The sequence below is a fragment of the Dama dama genome, chromosome 19 (genome assembly GCF_033118175.1).
Source record: "Dama dama isolate Ldn47 chromosome 19, ASM3311817v1, whole genome shotgun sequence".
NCBI lineage: Eukaryota > Metazoa > Chordata > Mammalia > Artiodactyla > Cervidae > Dama > Dama dama.
In genome coordinates, this window is record NC_083699.1 from 9,050,176 (window position 1) to 9,070,222 (window position 20,047).

Consider the following 20,047-nt stretch of genomic DNA (forward strand, 5'->3'; position numbering starts at 1 on the left):
GGGATTCTTGCCCACAGTAGTAGATGTAATGTTCATCTGACTTTAATTCACCCATTCCAGTCCATTTTAGTTCACTGATTCCTAAAATGTCTATGTTCACTCTTGCCATTTCCTGTTTGACTACTTCCAATTTGCCTGGATTCATTGACCTAACATTCCAGGTTCCTATGCAATATTGCTCTTTACAGCATTAGACTTTGCTTCCATCACCAGTCACAACCACAACTGGGTGTTGTTTTTGCTTTGACTCTGTCACTTCATTCTTTCTGGAGTTAGCTCTCCAATGATCTCCAGTAGCATATTGGGCACCTACCGACCTGGGGAGTTCATCTTTCAGTGTCCTATCTTTTTGCCTTTTCATACTTTCATGGGGTTTTCAAGGCAAGAAATCTGAAGTGGTTTGCCATTCCCTTCTCCAGTGGCCACGTTTTGTCAGAACTCTCTGCCGTGATCCGTCCATCTTTGTTGGCCCTACGTGGCATGGCTCATAGTTTCATTGAATTAGACAAGGCTATGGCCCATGTCATAAGGGAACAGTGGAAACAATGTCAGACTTTATTTTTTTAGGCTCCAAAATCACTGCAGATGGTGATTGCAGCCACGAAATTAAACGACGCTTACTCCTTGGAAAGAAAGTTATGACCAACGTAGACAGCATATTTAAAAGCAGAGACATTACTTTGCCAACAAAGGTCCATCTAGTCAATGCTATGGTTTTTCCAGTGGTCATGTATGGATGTGAGAGTTGGACTGTGAAGAAAGCTGAGCGCCGAAAAATTGATGCTTTTGAACTGTGGTGTTGGAGAAGTCTCTTGAGAGTCCCTTGGACTGCAAGGAGACCCACCCGGTCCATCCTAAAGGAGATCAGTCCTGGGTGTTCATTGGAAGGACTGATGCTGAAACTGAAACTCCAGTACTTGGGCCACGTCATGTGAAGAGTTGACTCACTGGAAAAGACCCTGATGCTGGGAGGGATTGGGGGCAGGAGCAGAAGGGGATGACAGAGGATGAGATGGCTGGATGGCATCACCAACTTGATGGACATGAGTTAGGGTAAACTCTGGCAGTTGGTGATGGACAGGGAGACCTGGGCGTGCTGTGATTCATGGAGTCGCAAAGAGTCGGACATGACTGAGCAACTGAACTAAACTGTGGTCCAAGTGATCAAATTGGTTAGTTTTCTGTGATTGTGGTTTTCATTCTGTCTTTCCTCTGATGGAGAAGGATAAGAGGCTTATGGAAGCTTCCTGATGGGAGAGACTGACTGAGAGGGAAAGTGGGTCTTGTTCTGATGTGCAGAGCCATGCTGAGTAAATCTTTAATCCAATTTTCTGTTGAAGGGCTGGGCTGTGTTCCCTCCCTTTATTTGACCTGAGGCCAAACTATGGTGGAGGTGATGAAGATAATGGTGACCTCCTTCAAAAGGTCCCAAGCATGCACTGCTACATTCAGTGTCCCCAGCCCTGCAGCAAGCCACCACCGACCCACGCCTCCATGGGAGACTCCTGGACTCTCACAGGCAAGTCTGGGTCAGTCTCTTGTGGGGTCATTGCCCCTTTCTCCTGGGTCCTAGTGTGCACAAGATTCTGTTTGTGCCCCCAAGAGTCTGTTTCCCCAGTCCTGTGTAAGTTCTGGATGCTTTATGGTGGGGTTAATGGTGACCTCCTCCAAGAGGGCTTATGCCATACCCAAGTCTGCACCCAGAGCCCCTGACCCTGCGGCAGTCCACTGCTGACCCGTACCTCCACAGGAGATGCTCAAACACAGTTCTTTCTCAGTCTCTCTGGGGTCTCTGGGTCCTGGTGCACACAAAATATGTTTGAGCCCTCTGAGCATCTCTGGCAGGCATGGGGTTTGATTCTAAATGCAATTTCACCCCTCCTACCATCTTGCTGGGACCTCTCCTTTGCCCTCGGACGTGGGGTAAAGGAGAAGCCCAGTGCTATGACCTTGAGGCAGCCCAGGGATCTTCAGCCACTGCTCCCTGTCTAAGACTTTTAGCATCACTCCTAGTGACCTAGCAAGTTTTCACCTGAGGAAAAGAAAAAAATATTAAACACTAAGCTTGTCACCTACAGTGGCAAGGCCTATTTTTAATCATTTTAAATACAGATAGATGGCCTTGTTTGGTTCGTGATGATGATAATGATAGAATGTTTAGAATGTTTTGTATGTATTTTAATATTTTATCCTTGAATTAATTTCTTCCCATTTTATTTTAGTTCAATTCAGTCAAAAAATGTTTATGAAGCATCTCCTTTCCTCCAGGCCCTGTACAAAGACTTGGTCAATGGCATGTATTCTGCTAACTACAGAACAAGGAGATCAAGCCGTACACCATCAGTGTGCAGATAATGCTGTGGGGACAGTAGGGAGGAGCTAGGACGGTTAGGGTGGAGAGAGGAAACAAAGGAGTCATTAAATCTAGGACATTAGAGAGAGAAGGAAAGGGACAAAAAGCAGAGGAGTGTGAAAGTGCACGTGTGTCGACACACTAGTGAATGGAAAGAAGCTGGGTTGAAAACATAGTTATGGGCCATACTATGAAATGAAAATTCATGAATGTCAAGCTGAGGGATTCACACTTTATTTTTCCTATGCAAATGATGAGAGGGCTGAGGAGGAGGAGAGTGAGTTGTGAAACTAGTATTCACCATATGTTTTAAATTTAAACTTTATTTATTTATTTTCTTAGAGAGTCATTTAAGATTCGCAAAAAAATTCAGGGAAAGACCCATAGATTTCCCATACTCCTCCTGTCCCAACACATGCATACCCTTCCCCATGGTCACCACCCCCAACGGTCACTCTCCTGACTCCCCCTACCCTGACGACCACTAATCATTTTACTGTCTCCATAGTTTTGCCTTTTCCAGAATATCAAATTCATAGTTGAAATCTTATGGTGACCTTTTCATGTTGGCTTCTTTCACTTAGAAATATGCATTTAATTTTCCTTCTTGTCCTTTCATGACTTGATAGCTCATTTATTTTTAGTGCTGAATATTAGTTCATTGTCTGGATATATCACAGTTTTTTTTAAATCCATTCACCTACTAAAGGATAACTTGGTTGCTTCCAATCTTGACAATTTTGAAAGCAGCTATAAATATCTCTGCAAATTTTTGTGTAGACAAAAATTTTCCACCTTTTTGAGTAAATACCAAGGAGTGCAATTGCTGGGTCATATGGTGGACAGTCCCCATCTTTTACTGATTCTAGGATGTACATTTTTTACAATTCTAGCATCAGAATGTATCTTTCAATGAACAGAGTCTTATAGTGGGAATTATTACATAATTGTATTGCCAATACCAACAGCTTATATTTTCTTCCTTGTGCATTTACAGAAATGATATATAATAAAAATTTGGCCAAATAAATATTAAAATGTCTTTAGATAGAAAAAGTCTAATGAGAAAGAATTATTTTGTAGCATTTTTTAATTTGGTGATACATAAAATAACTATGTGGTAGTCTGCTTTTAATATATATGGGTCACAATATTAAGTGCTTAAACAAGGAGGTGATGTGATCAAAATTATTTTTAAATAATTGTTCTTAGCATTATCCTGTGAAATACTAAAGAATATATTCGGGAGGAGTGAAGTGGAGTCCAGTGACAAAGCTGGAGGCTATTTATATACTACGTATACATAGTATTATGGGGGTTCCTGGGAGATCAGTTGGAAAAGAATCTACCTGCAATGCGGAAGACCCCAGTTTGATTCCTGGGTCAGGAAGTTCTCCTGGAGAAGGGATAGGCTACCCACAGCAGTATTCTTGGGCTTTCCTGGTGGCTCAGACAGTAAAGAATCCACCTGCAATGCAGGAGACCTGGGTTCAATCCCTGAGTTGGGAAGATTCCCCTGGACGGGGACATGGCAACCCTGGAGTGCTGCAGTCCATGGGGTCGTGAGGAGTCAGACATGACTTAGCAACTGAGCACACATAGTATTAACATACACATATATATATGTAGTATATAGTATATATATGTATAGCATAGTATATAGGACCTTCCCTGGTGACTCAGATTATAAAGCATCTGCCTACAAAGTAGGAGACCCAGATTTGATCCCTGGGTCAGGAAGATACCCTGGAGAATAGTGGCAATCCACTCCATTATTCTTGCCTAGAGAATCCCATAGACAGAGGAACCGGTGGTCTATATTTGATGGGGTTGTAAAGAGTTGGACATGACTAAGGGGCTAACACTTTCACTTTCATATAGTTACTATATATATGGTATACTATATATAAGGAGAAGGAAATGACAACCCATTCCAACATTCTTGCTTGGGAAATCACATGGACAGAGGAGCCTGGAGGGTTGCAGTCCATGGGGTCATGAAGAGTCTGACACGACTGAGCGACTTCGCTCTCACTTTTCACTTTCATGCATTGGAGAAGGAAATGGCAGCCCACTCCAGTGTTCTTGCCTGGAGAATCCCAGGGACGGCGGAGCCTGGTGGGCTGCCTTCTATGGGGTCGCACAGAGTCAGACACAACTGAAGCGACTTAGCAGCAGCAGCAGCAGTAGCATATATATATACACACGGCACACAACAGTATAGACAAGAAAATATGGGATGTGAGCCGTAGAAGTGGCATTAGGCGTTCAAGAAAGTCAAGATTCATTTTAAATATACACTTATTGAGAATAAGTATCCATCTAGATGTGATCTGATGGGGGAGAAGGAGTTAGAAGTAACTTTCTCTTTGTGGGTTTTTGCCTTTTTTTTTTTAACTGTTGTCTGCATTTCCTATTCAATAGAATCAAAGTTCTGGTGTAGGGACATAATTTTGTAAATAACCAACTGCTAAAAAAAGAAAACAAAATATCCTTTTCCCTTTGGCATTGTAGGCAGACTTCTTAAATCTCCAATGTATATGAGATGTCATTTTGGTCCATCTACGTAGTCATCATGACCTTGACAGTGACCTATAGTTAACACCAAGCATCTGATACATAAAACCACCCCTCTAGACAATGGACTGAGCTGTCAGCTCAAATTTCCCAGGAGATAACCCCTGCCTCAAAGATGCTAGGAAAAACTGTGGAACATCTGTGTCATCTCCAAGGCCATTCTGTATTTATTTGAAGGGCTATCATCATGGTCTTCATCATACCTGACCCATTTTCACTTACCTATCTCTTTAACAAACAAACTTCCTAATTTATCTAAACTTCTGCTCCATTCTCTTAATTATTAGTTAGCCATTCATGTTTTGACAGTAAAATTTATCTAGCAACATTCACCATAACTTTCTTCCAAATTTTTGTTTGAGGCCCCAACATTAGGTTAACTCATACTGGCTTTCCTGCCCACTATCCCGCCGCCCCACTCCTCAACTAGAGATAAAAGCAGAATCTTGTGCATATGAGAGACTCATCGGATTTTTAGAGGGGCGCAGAAGTGAATGAACATGTAATTTATTGTGCATAGCAGGACATTTTTGAGAGTAAAGGAGAACATTACTAATAATTACACAGGACCAGTTCGCACAATCCTGCTCAGGATGAAAGGTCATATTATTTATAAGGCCCTGGCTGATCTGTCCTCTGACAAGATGCCCAGCTTTATTTCTTTGTGTTTTCTTTTTTTTTTTCAATTCTTTTTTGAAAAATCAAATTCTGACAATTACCTTCCAATGGTTCACTTTTTGGTCAAATCCTCTCAGTGGAAAAGCAAAATGTTTGGTTAAATTCATTTAGTATTATAATCTAATACTCCTGAAACAGAATTGGAATGATGAGGTTATAGTAACATTACCCTAGGCATGTGCCAGAAATATTGTTAGTAGGATTCCAAAAAAGTTCTGTGCTCCAAGAAGATGAAAAAACTTAAGCTAAGTGACTTTAAAGTGGTTCTCTAACGACAAGGCTCTTTAAAACCACTACTTGTTAATCTCCGAGAGAGTGGTGAACTATGGTATATGAGTGCTAAATTCCTTCAGTCATATCCAACTCTTTTGCAACCTTATGGACCATAGCCTGACGTGCTTCTTGGTCCACGGGATTCTCCAGGTGAAAATACTGGAGTGGTTAGCTATTCTCTTCCCCGGGGGATCTTCCAGACCCAGGGATTTAACCCACATCTCTTATGTCTCTTCCATTGGCAGATGGGTTCTTTACCACGAGCACCATCTGGGAAGCCCCTATGATAGTTTCCCCAATTTATGAGAGCCTGGAAAGGAGATTAATGTTCTTCTGTTCTGTGAAACACTTTTTGAGAAATTCTGTTTGGGAAAAAAATTATACTTTATCTCCATTTAATAAGCTAAAGTTTTTGTTTGTTTGTTTCCATAGTTAATACTTTAGTACTTATTCATATTCACCCTGAAGTAGTAGTTTAAGCTGAGTAGAGGGTAATTAATTCCCTTTCCAATTTACTTCTGTGCCTTGGTATTGCTATGATTAGGTTTGAACAGATATATAAATGTAGCAATGAGACTTGTAGGATACAAAAATCACTGATTTGGTGTTTTGTGGGTAGGAATTTCTCCAATTCCATAAACTGTCTATGACAGTCTAAAGAATTTGTAGCTTTCCCTTCAAACTGTCTTTAATAACCAGCTTCCTCTTTAACAACATGTTGTGAATGGACCAAAACCAACCTGGATGTTTCCTTTCTTGGTAATCAGGAGACAAGTCATGCTCTCTCTTAGTTTGATAAGACTATCAGGATGTGAAAAATAAATCTTGGCAGAGTAATTGAGATAAATCCTCAAACGAAACTCAGATAAAGTACATGTAAACTTAGTAACTGCATATCCTTTTGAGAAAAATAGAAAAACAAACTTAAAAGAACACAGTAAAAATTTTAGAACCTGCCATTAAAGATAATTTTTTTAATGAAAATTTAGAAACATTGCCTCTCAGAGTATGATTTCTGAAAAAGCCATACTTTAAACATGGCTCTCTTTTGATAAATGGGTAAGTTATTTCATTCCGCCTTGGAATTTTAAAATAATGTTCCATGTCATCTGATAAAACAGCGAAACTAGAAAAGGACCCCAGGAAGAGATTTATTAGTACCTTGTTTATTTTCCTTTGTTTTGTGGCCCCAAAACTTACAAAACATTTCAATTATGATTAATCTTTAATTCTAATTCTTTTAGAATGTACTTCCAAACATACACACATTGACCACTAAATATCACAGTCATCTATATAACATACCATAAATACTCAGCTTTATGAGGGTAAGATGCCAAATGTTACCACCTTATTTGGAGAAGTCATATTAAAAGTATATTCATTTCTTCATTTGTTTCTAAGAGAACACACATTGTAGTGGCCAAGACTTCAGACTTAAGATATATCTGGATTTAAATCCTAGTTCTATCGTTGAATACTGTGACATTCTAAACATCTCTTACACCTCACCTGCTAAATGAGATGCTAATACTGACTCACCTATAAGCTTCTTATAAGAATTTAATAAACAGAAATATGTGAAAATTTTTGGCTTAAGTTCTGGCATATAGTAAATAAATGTCACTATTAAACAGAATTAGTACCTATAAATACTTTCCACTAGTAGTTTGAGTTGGCATGGTATGTACCAAGATTCTAGCTTTCCAATCATTTAGCATTTAGCATGTCTGTTTCTACATAGCAGAAATGCATCTGTGCTATCATGCATCTTCTAAGTCACTATATACAAGAATTAAGTTTTTACTAGCTTTTCTTATCTTTCTCTTCACCTCTTTCTTCTACTAGCTTGTACTTTCCACTTTTTCTCCTTCCTGGGATTGCAGTTTTGAAAATTAAACACCTGTTGCCATTGAAAGAAAATCCTATAGAGAAAAGAAGTCTAAATAAAGTGAGGTTTAAGAGTCTGCCTGTCAGTGTTCCCAGGGCCCAAAGACTGTGGTCCTTACCACCACCATACCCTGACAGCGCTCCAGAAAAACAAACCTATGTGAATGTTAACAACCAATCAATATTAGCACCTCCTTCCATGGGACCATGCATTAACTGGCTAAGGCTGCCATAACAGTATACTCCAGACTAGTGGCAATACTAGAGAAATGTATTTTCTTACAGTTCCGGAGGCTGAAATCCAAGATCATGTGCCATCAGGGTTGGTTTCTGGTGAGAGCTCTCTCCCTGGCTTGACAATGGTTGCCTTCTCGCTGTGTGTTCGCCTGGTCGAGTACAGAGACAGGGAGAGCTCTCTGGGGTGTCTCTTCATCATCTTATAAGGACATTAGTCTTATCAGAATAGGGCTAACACCTATGACCTCACTTAACCTTAATTACCTCCTTAAGGCCCTTTCTCCAGATTCAGTCACCTTGGAGATTAAGGCTTTAGCGTATGAACTGAAGGAGTTTTAACACAATTCAGTCTATAACAATCCTGCTTTTTCCTATTACTGTGAGGACTTGCAAACCCCTTCCCTCCTCCTGTATTTAAGCATCTTGAAGGGAGAAGCAGAGGAGGAAAAGGCTCATCCAGAGAAGAAGGAAATGATGGTAGATGGCTGAAGTGGTTTCAAATAATATTTTATTTTTTGCACCTTTTCAGATTAAAACATCAGGTTTTTTTTCTTTTTGTAATTCAAGTACAACACTAATTTCTCATCTGTTTTCTTTCATTCTAATGAACACGTATAGCACCTTCCTGGCTCTCTTAAAACACTTGTCACCTCCTTCCTGGAAATATTTAGTTGCTTACAGGTTCCAATTTTTTAATTAAATATAGAAGTGTCTTGAGAGTGGGATCTGTGTCCAATTATTTTTTCCTGATAATAATTAGCACAGTGTTTAATACAGTGTTTTCAGAAAGCAATTTTTTTCAGAAAACAATTTTTCATTTTTTCAATAATTTTTAGTTCAATGCTTAGAAAAGCTAGGCCACTACTGCTTGATTAGAATTTCCTATTAAATAAACATAAATAATAATTATAAAATAAATTTATGAATAAATTCATCTAAGTGTGAAATTAAAAAGTTGAAAAACTTAATGTAATACTCTTTTAACCCAACCTTTTAGGTATTTATAAAGTGCATTTAAAATCTACCATCATTCCTGCCATACATATGAGCAAGTATATAACTCAGAAATATTTTTATTTTTATTCTGCTTGTACAAAATTTAACAAGATAATACCTTTAATGATATGTTTCACAATGAGGGAAGAATTCAATTTTAATTGCTCAGCACTATTCCTGACATATGTTCATTGAATAGCAAATGCTAGTACAGTTGACAGAAATTCTGCATATTACCAGATAGCAAATTCCTTGAGGACAGGAACTGGTTTTGTTTTATTAATATATTTAGTTGTCATAGTCCCAAAATGTTGTCTTGAATTTAGCAGTTGTTCTAAAATATTTATAGTGTAGAATAAAACAGAACTACATGTATTGGAGGGGCTTCCTGGGTCGCTCACGTGGTGAAGACTCAGCCTGTAATGCGGGAGACCCGGCTTCAATTCCTGGGTCAGGAAGATCTTCCTGGGGATAATCCAGGACATGGCAACCCACTCCAGTAATTTTGCCTGCAGAGTTCCATGGACAGAGGAGCCTGGCGGGCTACAGTCCTCGGGTCACATGGAGTCAGACACGACTGAGGAACGAACATACAGACACACACACACACACACACACACACAGATTGGAAATGTTGTTTAATACAAGATGAGCTCTGAATAACTGTTCTCACTTCTTTTTATTTTCTTTTTAAATTAAAATATAGATGATTTGTTAGTTTCAGGTGTGATACATAATAATTTGGCATTCACGTATGAAATGATCATGATAATGAGTCTAGTATGATCAGTCCCTATATAAAGTTATTATAATATTGTTGACCACATTCCTTATGCTGTATATTGCATCCCCATGACTTTTAACTATAAAACAGGTTTACTCCTTTTAATCCATTTCACTTACTCTATTCTATTGTGTGTGTGTATGTGTGTGTGTGTGTGTGTGTGTGTGTGTGTGTGTATGTATATATACCATATGACTTCCCTGGTGGCTCAGACGGTAAAGCGTCTGCCTACAATGCGGGAGACCCAGGTTCAGTCCTTGGGTTGGGAAGATCCTCTGGAGAAGGAAATGGCAACCCACTCCAGTACTCTTGCCTGGAAAATCCCATGGACAGAGAAGCGTTGCAGGCTACAGTCCGTGGGGTCGCAAAGAGTCAGACACGATTGAGCGACATCACTTTCACTTTCACCATATCTTTATCCATTTGCCTATCGATGGTCACTCAGGTTGCTTCATATCTTTGCTTTCATATATAATGGTGTGATGAACATTGAAATGCTTATTATATCTTCTCAAATTAGTGTTTTTGCTTTCTTTGGGTAAATACCCAGAGTCAAATTGCTAGATCGGGCTTCCCTGGTGGTGCAGTGAGTAAAGAATCCACCTGCCAATGCAGAAGACCCGGGTTCAATCCATGGGCCAGAAAGATCGCCTAAAGAAGGGAATGGCAACCCACTCCAGTATTCTTGCCTAGAGAATTCCATGGACAGAGGAGCCTGGTCAGCTACAGTCCATGGGTTCCCAAAGAGTCAGATGCAACTGAAGTGACTGATCATGCACACAAAGTTATTGGGTTTCCCTGGTGGCTCAGATGGTAAAGAAGCCACCTGCAATTCAGGAGACCCAGGTTCAATCCCTCGGTTGGGAAGATACCGTGGAGAAGGAAATGGCTCCCCATTATTGCATTCTTGCCTGGAGAATCCCATGGACAGAGGAGCCTAGTGGATTACAGTCCATGGGGTCGGAAAGAGTTGGACACAACCGAGAAACTAGGCCCACACAAGTTCTGACAGGTGTGAGGTGGTATCTCATTCTGGTTTTGATTCGCATCTCCCTGATGATTAGGGATGCTGAGAATCTTTTCATGTATCTGTGGCTATCTATATATCTTATCTGGAAAAATGCTTATTTAGTTCCTCTGCTCATTGTTAAAACTGAGTTGTTTGGGGGTTTTTTGATATTGAGTTGTTGAGCTCCTTGTATATTTTGGATTTTAATTCCTCATCAGTTATATTGTTTGCAAATATATTCTCCCACTGAAGAGGCTACATTTTTGTTTTGTTTACACTTTCCTTTAATGTGAAGAAAGGTTTTTAGTTTGATGGAGTCCCATGTATTTTTTTTTCTTTTGTTTCCCTTGTGTGGGGAGATAGACATTGCTTAGCAAAGAAATATTGCTAAGACCAACGTCAAACAGCATATCACCTATGGTTCCTTCTAGAAGTTTTACAGATTAATGTCTAAAATTTAAGTTAAATGTGTCTTTAATCAATTTTTAGTTTATTTTTGTATATGGTATGAGTATGTGTGTGTGTGTGTGTGCTCAGTCATGTCTGACTATATGGTATGAGAAAGTAGTCCAATTTGATTCTTTTGCATATAGCTATCCAGTTTTCACAACACAATTTATTGAAAATCCAGTCTTTTCCCCATTGCATATTCTTGCCTACTTTGCCATAGATTAATTGACCATATTAGTGTGGGTTTATTCCTGGGCTGTCTATTCAGTTGAATTGATCTTGATGTCTTGTTTGGTGCCTGTACTGTAGTATTTTTATAACTGTAGCTTTGCAGTTTAATTTAAAATCAATGAGCATGATACTTCTAACTTTGTTCTTCTTTCTTAAAATTGGCTAACATGGTTCCATACAAATTTTAGAATTATTTGTTGAACTATGAAAAATGCCTTTGGTATTTGGATAGTTATCTGCATGGTATAGCTATCCATTTGTTTCATTTTCAACTTATTTCATCAGTGTCTTATAGTTTTGAGTACAGGTCTTTTTGGTTAGATGTGTTCTTAGATATTTCAATCTTTTTGGTATAATTATAAATAGTACTGTCTTCTTAATTTGTCTTTTGACTACTTCATTGTTCCTGTATAGGAATGCAACAAACTTGTGTATGTTAATTTTATATCATATGCAACTTCACTGAATCTATTTATTAGTTCTAATATTTTTATATAGTATAATGCTATCTGCAAACAGTGACAGTTTTACTTCATTTCCAATTGGATTTTTTTTTTTTTTTTTTTTTTTGTCTCATTGCTGTGACTAGGACTTTTAATACTACGTAGAATAAAAGTGGTGACATTGGCATCCTTGTCTTCTTCCTTGGAAATGTTTTCAGTTTTTTTTTACCATTGAGTATGATACTGGCTGTAGATTTGCCATACCTCACCTTTATTATGTTGCGGTATGTCCTGTTGATACCCATTTTGATGAAACTTTTATTGTAAATGGATGTTGAATTTTGTCCAATATTTTTCTGAATCTATTGAGATGATCATATAGTTTCTATTGCTCATCTTGTTAAGGTAGTGTATCATATTGTTTAATTTGTGAATACTGAACCATCCTTGTATCCCTGGAACAAATCCAACTTGATCATAGTGTATTATTCTTTTAAGGTATTGTTGAATTCCATTTGCTCATATTTAGTTAAGGATTTTTGCATCTATATTCATCAGGCATATTGGCCTTTAATTTTCTGTTTTTTCTAGTGCCACCTGGGAAGCCCATGTGAAAAGAATGCATGTTTTACTGCTTTAGGGTGAAATGTTCTATGGATACCTATTAAGGCCATCTGGTGTAGTGTGTCATTTAAGACCAGTATTTCTATACAGATCATCTTCTGTCTGGATGATCTGTCCTTTGATGTAAGTGAGGTGTTAAATTTTCCTACTAATACTGTGTTGCTGTAAGTTTCTCCCTTTATATTTGTTAAAACTTGCTTTATGCATTTAGGTGCCCCTATGTTGGGTATATGCATATTTATAATTCTTATATCTTTTTATTGGATTGATCCCTTGATCATTATGTAATGTCCATCTTTGTCTATTGTTACAGTCTTTGTTCTAAGATCTATTTTCTCTGAATTAAGTCTTGCTACCTCAGCTCTCTTTTATTTCCATTTGCATGAGATATCTTTTGTATCCCCTCACTTTCAGTCTGTGCATCATGAGGTCACAAGTGAGTCTCTTACAAGCAGCATACATGGGGGTGTTATTTTTTTATTCAATTGGCCATGCTGTCTTTTCAATAGAACATTTAGTCCAACTACATTTAAATGTTGGTAGGTATGTTACTTTGCCAACAAAGGTCCATCTAGTCAAGACTATGGTTTTTCCAGTGGTCATGTAAGAATGTGAGAGTTGGACTGTGAAGAAAGCTGAGCGCTAAAGAATTGATGCATTTGAACTGTGGTGTTGGAGAAGACTCTTGAGAGTCCCTTGGACTGCAAGGATATCCAACCAGTCCATCCTAAAGAAGACCAGTCCTGGGTGTTCATTGGAAGGACTGATGCTGAAGCTGAAACTCCAATACTTTGGCCATCTCATGCAAAGAGTTGACTCATTGGAAAAGACCCTGACGCTGGGAGGGATTGGGGGCAGGAGGAGAAGGGAATGACAGAGGATGAGATGGCTGGATGGCATCACCGACTCGATGGACATGAGTTAGGGTAAACTCTGGGAGTTGGTGATGGACAGGGAGGCCTGGCGTGCTGTGATTCATGGGGTCTCAAAGAGTCGGACACGACTGAGCGACTGAACTGACTGACTGATGTACTTAATGCCACTTTTTAAATTACTTTCTGGTTGCTTCTGTAGTTCCTTTTTGTTTCTTCTTTTCCTATTCCTTGTCATTGTCCTTGAGTGTTAGGTTTGAATTCCTTTCTCTTTGTGTGTGTGTCTGTGTGTATTTATTATAGCTTTTTGGTTTGTGGTCCCCATGAGGTACATCAGTTCAGTTGAGTTCAGTCACTCAGTTGTGTCTGATCCTTGCGATCAGACACTGGAAAAACCATAGCCTTGACTAGACGAACCTTTGTTGGCAAAGTAATGTCTCTGCTTTTTAATATGCTATCTAGGTTGGTCATAACTTTCCTTCCAAGGAGTAAGTGTCTTTTAATTTCATGGCTGCAATCACCATCTGTGGTGATTTTGGAGCCCAAAAAATTAAAGTCTGACACTGCTTCCACTGTTTCCCCATCTATTTGCCGTGAAGTGATGGAACCAGATGCCAAGATCTTAATTTTCTGAATGTTGAGCTTTAAGCCAACTTTTTCACTCTCCTCTTTCACTTTCAAATCCTAAAATATGATGCTGTGAAAGTGCTGCACTCAATATGCCAGCAAATTTGGAAAACTCAGCAGTGGCCACAGGACTGGAAAAGGTCAGTTTTCATTCCAATCCCTCAGAAAGGCAATGCCAAAGAATGTTCAAACTACTGTACTATTGCACTCATCTCACACACTAGTAAAGTAATGCTCAAAATTCTCCAAGCCAGGCTTCAGCAATACGTGAACCAAGAACCTTCAGATGTTCAAGCTGGTTTTAGAAAAGGCAGAGGAACCAGAGATCAAATTGCCAATATCTGCTGGATCATTGAATAAGCAAGAGAATTCCAGAAAAACATCTATTTCTGCTTTATTGACTATGCCAAAGCCTTTGACTGTGTGGATCACAATAAACTGTGGAAAATTCTGAAAGAGATGGGAATACCAGACCACCTGACCTGCCTCTTGAGAAACCTGTATGCAGGTCAGGAAGCAACAGTTAGAACTGGACCTGGAACAACAGACTGGTTCCAAATAGGAAAAGGAGTACGTCAAGGCTGTATATTGTCACCCTGCTTGTTTAACTTATATGCAGAGTACATCATGAGAAATGCTGGGCTGGAAGAAGCACAAGGTGGAATCAAGATTGTGGGGAGAAATATCAATAACCTCAGATATGCAGATGACACCACCCTTATGGCAGAAAGTGAAGAAGAACTAAAAAGCCTCTTGATGAGGTACATATATAGCAATAAATACATCCATATATATATATATATATATGTATATACACATACATAGACATATAAATATATAAACAATTATAAGTACATATACTTTTCAGCTGAGCTTCCTAGGTGGCACTAGTGGTAAAGAACCTGTCTGCCAATGCAGAAGCCACAGATTTGATCCCTGGGTTGGGAAGATCCCTGGAGAAGGACATGGCAACCCACTCCAGTATTCTTGCCTAGAGAATCCCATGGACAGAGGAGCCTGGCGGGCTACAGTCCACGGGGTCGTACAGAGTCAGACACGCCTAAAGCAACTGAGTATACGCACAAACATAATTTCTAGTTGGTGATCCCTTCAGTTTACATGGAGTCCAACCACCCTTTGTTTTTTACACTCCCTTCCAGGTTTGATGTTTTTCATATCATATTTTATGTCTTTTAGTTTTCTGTATTCCCCTTAACTACTAATTGTGGGTAGAGCTGATTTTACTACTTTTATCTTCTAACCTTCCTCATAGCTTTATAAGTGGTTGATCTGCTACATTTGCATATGTTTCCTTTTACCAATGAGAATCTTCCTTTTGTAACTTTCATATTTCCATTTGTGGTCTTTTCTGTTTAGACAAGTCCCTTTAATATTTCTTATAAAGCTGGCTTAGTGCTCTGAAATCTTTTGAGTTGGCTTAACACTCTATCTCACCTTCAAGTCTGAATGACAGACTTGATGGGTGTTAGGGGGGTTTTGTTTGTTTTATTTTTTTCTTTTTTTTTTCTTTCATCACTTTGAACATATTGTGCCACTCCCTTCTAACCTACAAGTGTTTTGAGAAAAGTTAGCTGATAATCTTACAGGAGTTTCCTTGTACATAACTAGCGGTTTTTATCTTCCAGATTTTAAGGTTCTCTCTTTGACTTTTATTTTTGCCATTTTAATTATAATGTGTCTTCGTGTAGACCTTTTTGGTATTATCTTGTTTGGGATTCTCTGTGTTTCCTGAACCTGAATATCTTCCTCCTTTCTCTGCCTCTCTAAAGTGTCAGAGAAGCTTTTAGCTATTATTTCTTTAAGTAAGTTCTTTGCCCTTTTCTTTCTGTCTCTCTCTTCACCTTCTGACACTCCTCCTCATATTGCAAATGTTATTATATGTGATGTTGTACCAAAGGTCTCTTATTCTCGTTTATTTTAGTTCTTTTTCTTTTTCTCTCCCTCTTCAGCTCAGATGATTTCCACTAGTTTGTCTTCCATTTTGCTGATCCATTCCTCTGTACCATCTAATCTACTGCTTTTGTTGTTTTACTGTGTTTTTTTTTTTTAATCTCATTTACTGTATTCTTCAGCTCTGTCTAGCTCTTTTTTATATTTCTTAAAGTTTTGCTAAAATTATCACTATTTGCATCAATTCTTCCCCCAACTTTGTTGCACATCTTTATGATCATTACCTTGAACCCTTTAGCAAGTAAATCACTTATCTTCATTTTGCTTAGTTCTTCTTCTGAGGTCTTGCTTTTTCCTTCATTCAGAACATATTCCTCTGTCTCCTCATTTTTCCCTAATTCTCTGTGTTTATTTCTGTTTATTAGGTAGGTTAGTTACATTTCCTGCATTTCCTACTTAGAGAAGTTACCTTTCCTACTCCTAGCATATGTAGGAAGTATGCTATAGGACACAGCAGCACACTTCCCTTTAATCACCAGAGCTATCTGCTCTGCGGCACTCCCTGTGTGAATTGCATGGGCCCTTCTACTATGGACATATCTGGAGTTGGTGCCAGCCTACCAGTGGGAAGGGGCAGTTCTCTAAGCAGTTGGCCACAAGGTTCGGGGGGTGTTGGGACTGGTGCTGGCCCACTGGTGGGTGGGAAAGCCCCCAGCATTAACAGGCTACAAGACTCCAAAATGGCACTTGTCAACACCAGTTTCTTCAATGTACAACAAGCTTCCCCAAACGGCTGTCACCAACATCTGTGTTCTCAGAGGGAGTACCAATTTCCTCTCACCTTGCCAGGAGTCTCTCCAAAATCAGTAAAGAGCTTTCAGATTATTGCTTCTGTGCTGGGACTCAGCATATGTGAGAGTTTGCATGTGTCCCTTAAGAGAAGAGTTGCTGTTTCATAACGACCTCCGTCTCTCCTGCGTGGAAGCAATCTGACCTTGTGAGCCAGACATTATAGGGGCTCATCTTTCCCGTGCAGGGCCCCCAAGCCGACTGCCTGATGTGGCACTCAGACTCCTGATTCTTGGGGGCAAACTCTGCATTGGTGATTATCCTCCTATTTGTGGTTTACCTGCCAGAAGGGTAGGCCTTGGCTGGATCACATCTTTGCCCTCCTGCTTATCTTGCTCTGGTTCCTTCTTTAGGACTTCAGATGTGGAAAATCTTTCTGCTAGTCTTCAGGCCATTCTCATGGATAGTCTCTCTATAATAGCTATAATTTTGCTGTGTCCATGGCAAGAGGTGAGCTCAGGGTCTTAACTCTGTGCTGCCGGCCACATCCGCCTTCACTTTCTTTTAACAGATTACCTCTATTATTAGCATAACCATAGGTTGTTCAATACAACAGCCATTAGCAATATGTGGGTATTTAACACTTAAAATATGGCCAGTCCATTTTGAGACTGGCCGTATTTTAAGTGTTGCAAGTAAAAGTGAGAGGTGTTGTAAACATAAAATATTTACCAAACTTCAAAAATTTAGTACAAATAAAAGCAAGATTTTTATTAATAATTTAAAAAATTGATTACATGTTGAATTGTTAATGTTTCTGACATACTGGATTAATAAAATGGGCCTCCCTTGCCGCTCAGTGATAAAGAATCTGCCTGCCAATTCAAGAGACAGGTTTGGTCCCTGGGTCAGGAAGATCCTCTGGAGAAGGAAATGGCAACCAACTCCAGTACTCTTGCCTGGAAAATCCTATGGACAGAGGAGCCTGGTGGGCTACAGTCCACGGGGTCACAAAGAGTAGGACACAACTTAGCAACAGAGCACACACACACATACACACCAAGATATTATTAAATTAATTTCACATTTTTCCATTTTTTTAATGGAACTACTAGAAAATTTTAAATCTCACAGGTGATTGGCAGTATATTTTTAATGTACACAGCTAATGTGACCTCTTCACAGATGCAGGTTGTTATTTTGCCTAGAATTATACTATGCTAGCACAGTGAATGCTTTAAACTCTATTTCTGTAGAAATCATTGGCCTCTTAAAAACTTGTTGGAGGAAAAAAGAAAAAAAAGTTTAATACTTGATGTAGTCCAAACAATATATTTATTTTTTAGCACTTATTTAGAACAAGCTGTTAAATATTTTGGAAATTAACAGTGTGACATGAAACATTTTAATTATTGTCATGTGGCTTCTCTACAATTAGTTCCTTAAACAGTACTCAGTTGTAGGCCAGACAAATTATAAATTGTTGTGGTTTAGGGTCCTTTATGCAGCATGAGGAAATTAAAAACTAGAAACTTTATAATAACCAACTCTAGAAAAAAGTAATTGGAGCTCCTGTGGCAGCAATAGTTTTGAGGAATTAAAAAATAATGCCATAGAAAGAAATTTTTATTTAGTAAGATTTTAAATACTCATTTTGTAAACGGATACATCCGTGGCGTTTCAAGGTTGGTGCAAGCACTTGGGTGAGAATAAAATTAAGTTCTTATGTATTTGTTCATTAGAGCTGACAATCTTCAAAATTCTTCTGTTTACTAAATATATTTCCATATGTAATTTCATTTTCGCTTTGATTTCTGATATCAACACTCTGAAAACTGCTGACATCAGTTAACCTCAATCATTTGATAAGTCATCTACCTTAAGCAGTTCACAATACCTTTTCATGTTGAATGCAGAGGTCATTTTCTTCCACCATCAGTGCTAATAGGCCACCCCTTCCAATTAACAGAGAAGCATTTCTAAGTGGCCGAGTGTCTCGTTTCACAAGAGATGTAATGATATCTCTTCTTTTGTGTCACCTGAAAAGGTTCAAATGGTATGAGAAGCTGTTCTGCCACAGTTAAAAATGAAAGTTAAGTCTGAGAAGAACGCAAGAGTGGAGATATTAGTGAGGCCAAACTGCAAATGTAGGGCCCATTTTCAAAGCAGAGGGAACCTTAGAAGTGCAGAAGAAAAGGAGGCACACTTGTCTCTTTAAAAAGAGAATGAGAAAGTGTCCGTTCTCAGAGCTGAGTTCTTAAACCCCAGAGAGCTGTGAACAATTTTGTCAGTGGCTCTGAAGTGTGGCAGAGTCAACCCCTTAGGGTCTTAGCCACATGGGTTGGGTAGTGGTTTCCATGAGGCTGAACACACAAGAGGACACTTCTGCCTCAAGGACATCCTAGTTGTCATTGCAACCCACAGAATATCAAAAAAGTGGAAGAGTAGCTTAAGAATTCAATGAACTAGACTAACAGGCACCCTGGGCGCATGAAAAAATCAGACCAGCAAAAATTAGCAAATAAAACTACACATGGCATGACAGGAAAATCACAACCGTTTGCCATGACACTGAATCTTGGGTTTACGATTTAATGTGTCACCTTAGGCAACTTCTTTAACTTCCGTGAAGCTTGGCTTCTTCTATAAAACAAAAGTCACACTTACAGTATTTAGAGGAATCATTCTACTTAAGGTTTCTGAGATATAATAATTGTCCTTTAATATACATTGGTAGTGCATGAGCGTGTGCTCAGCTGCTAAGTCATGTCCTACTCTTTGTGACCCCATGGACTGTAGCCCACCAGGTTCCTTTGTCCAGGGAATTTCCCTGGCAAGAATCCTGGAGTGGGTTGCTGTTTTCTCCTCCAGCGGATCAGGGATACATGTGGCAATCTCTCTCTGAAAAAGCAACCTATAGCAATAAATGCACTGATAAAACTTAGAAAGGGGATTAGTTTGCTTTCACTCTTGCAATCTTTGTGATTTGATATGAAGCAATATAATAACATAGAAACTTTCTAGGCCCCTATTTTGCTCCCCATGTTTCCTTAAATCAGACAAGGACTGATAGAGCTAACCTTTGGTATCCGCCTGGCCTCTGAGTTACAGTATTCCTCACTACCCATCTTGAGCAGTCCCTAGACCTTATCTTCTGCTTTGAATTTTATTTTTAAACTCTTCTCACCTCAAGTCCTGGTGTCAGCCACCACTCTCACCCTCAGTGGCAAGAGAGCTACACTCCTATTTTTCCTTCCATTATCATTCCATGCATCTGTAGAAGGAATGGCCAAAAGATCTGAC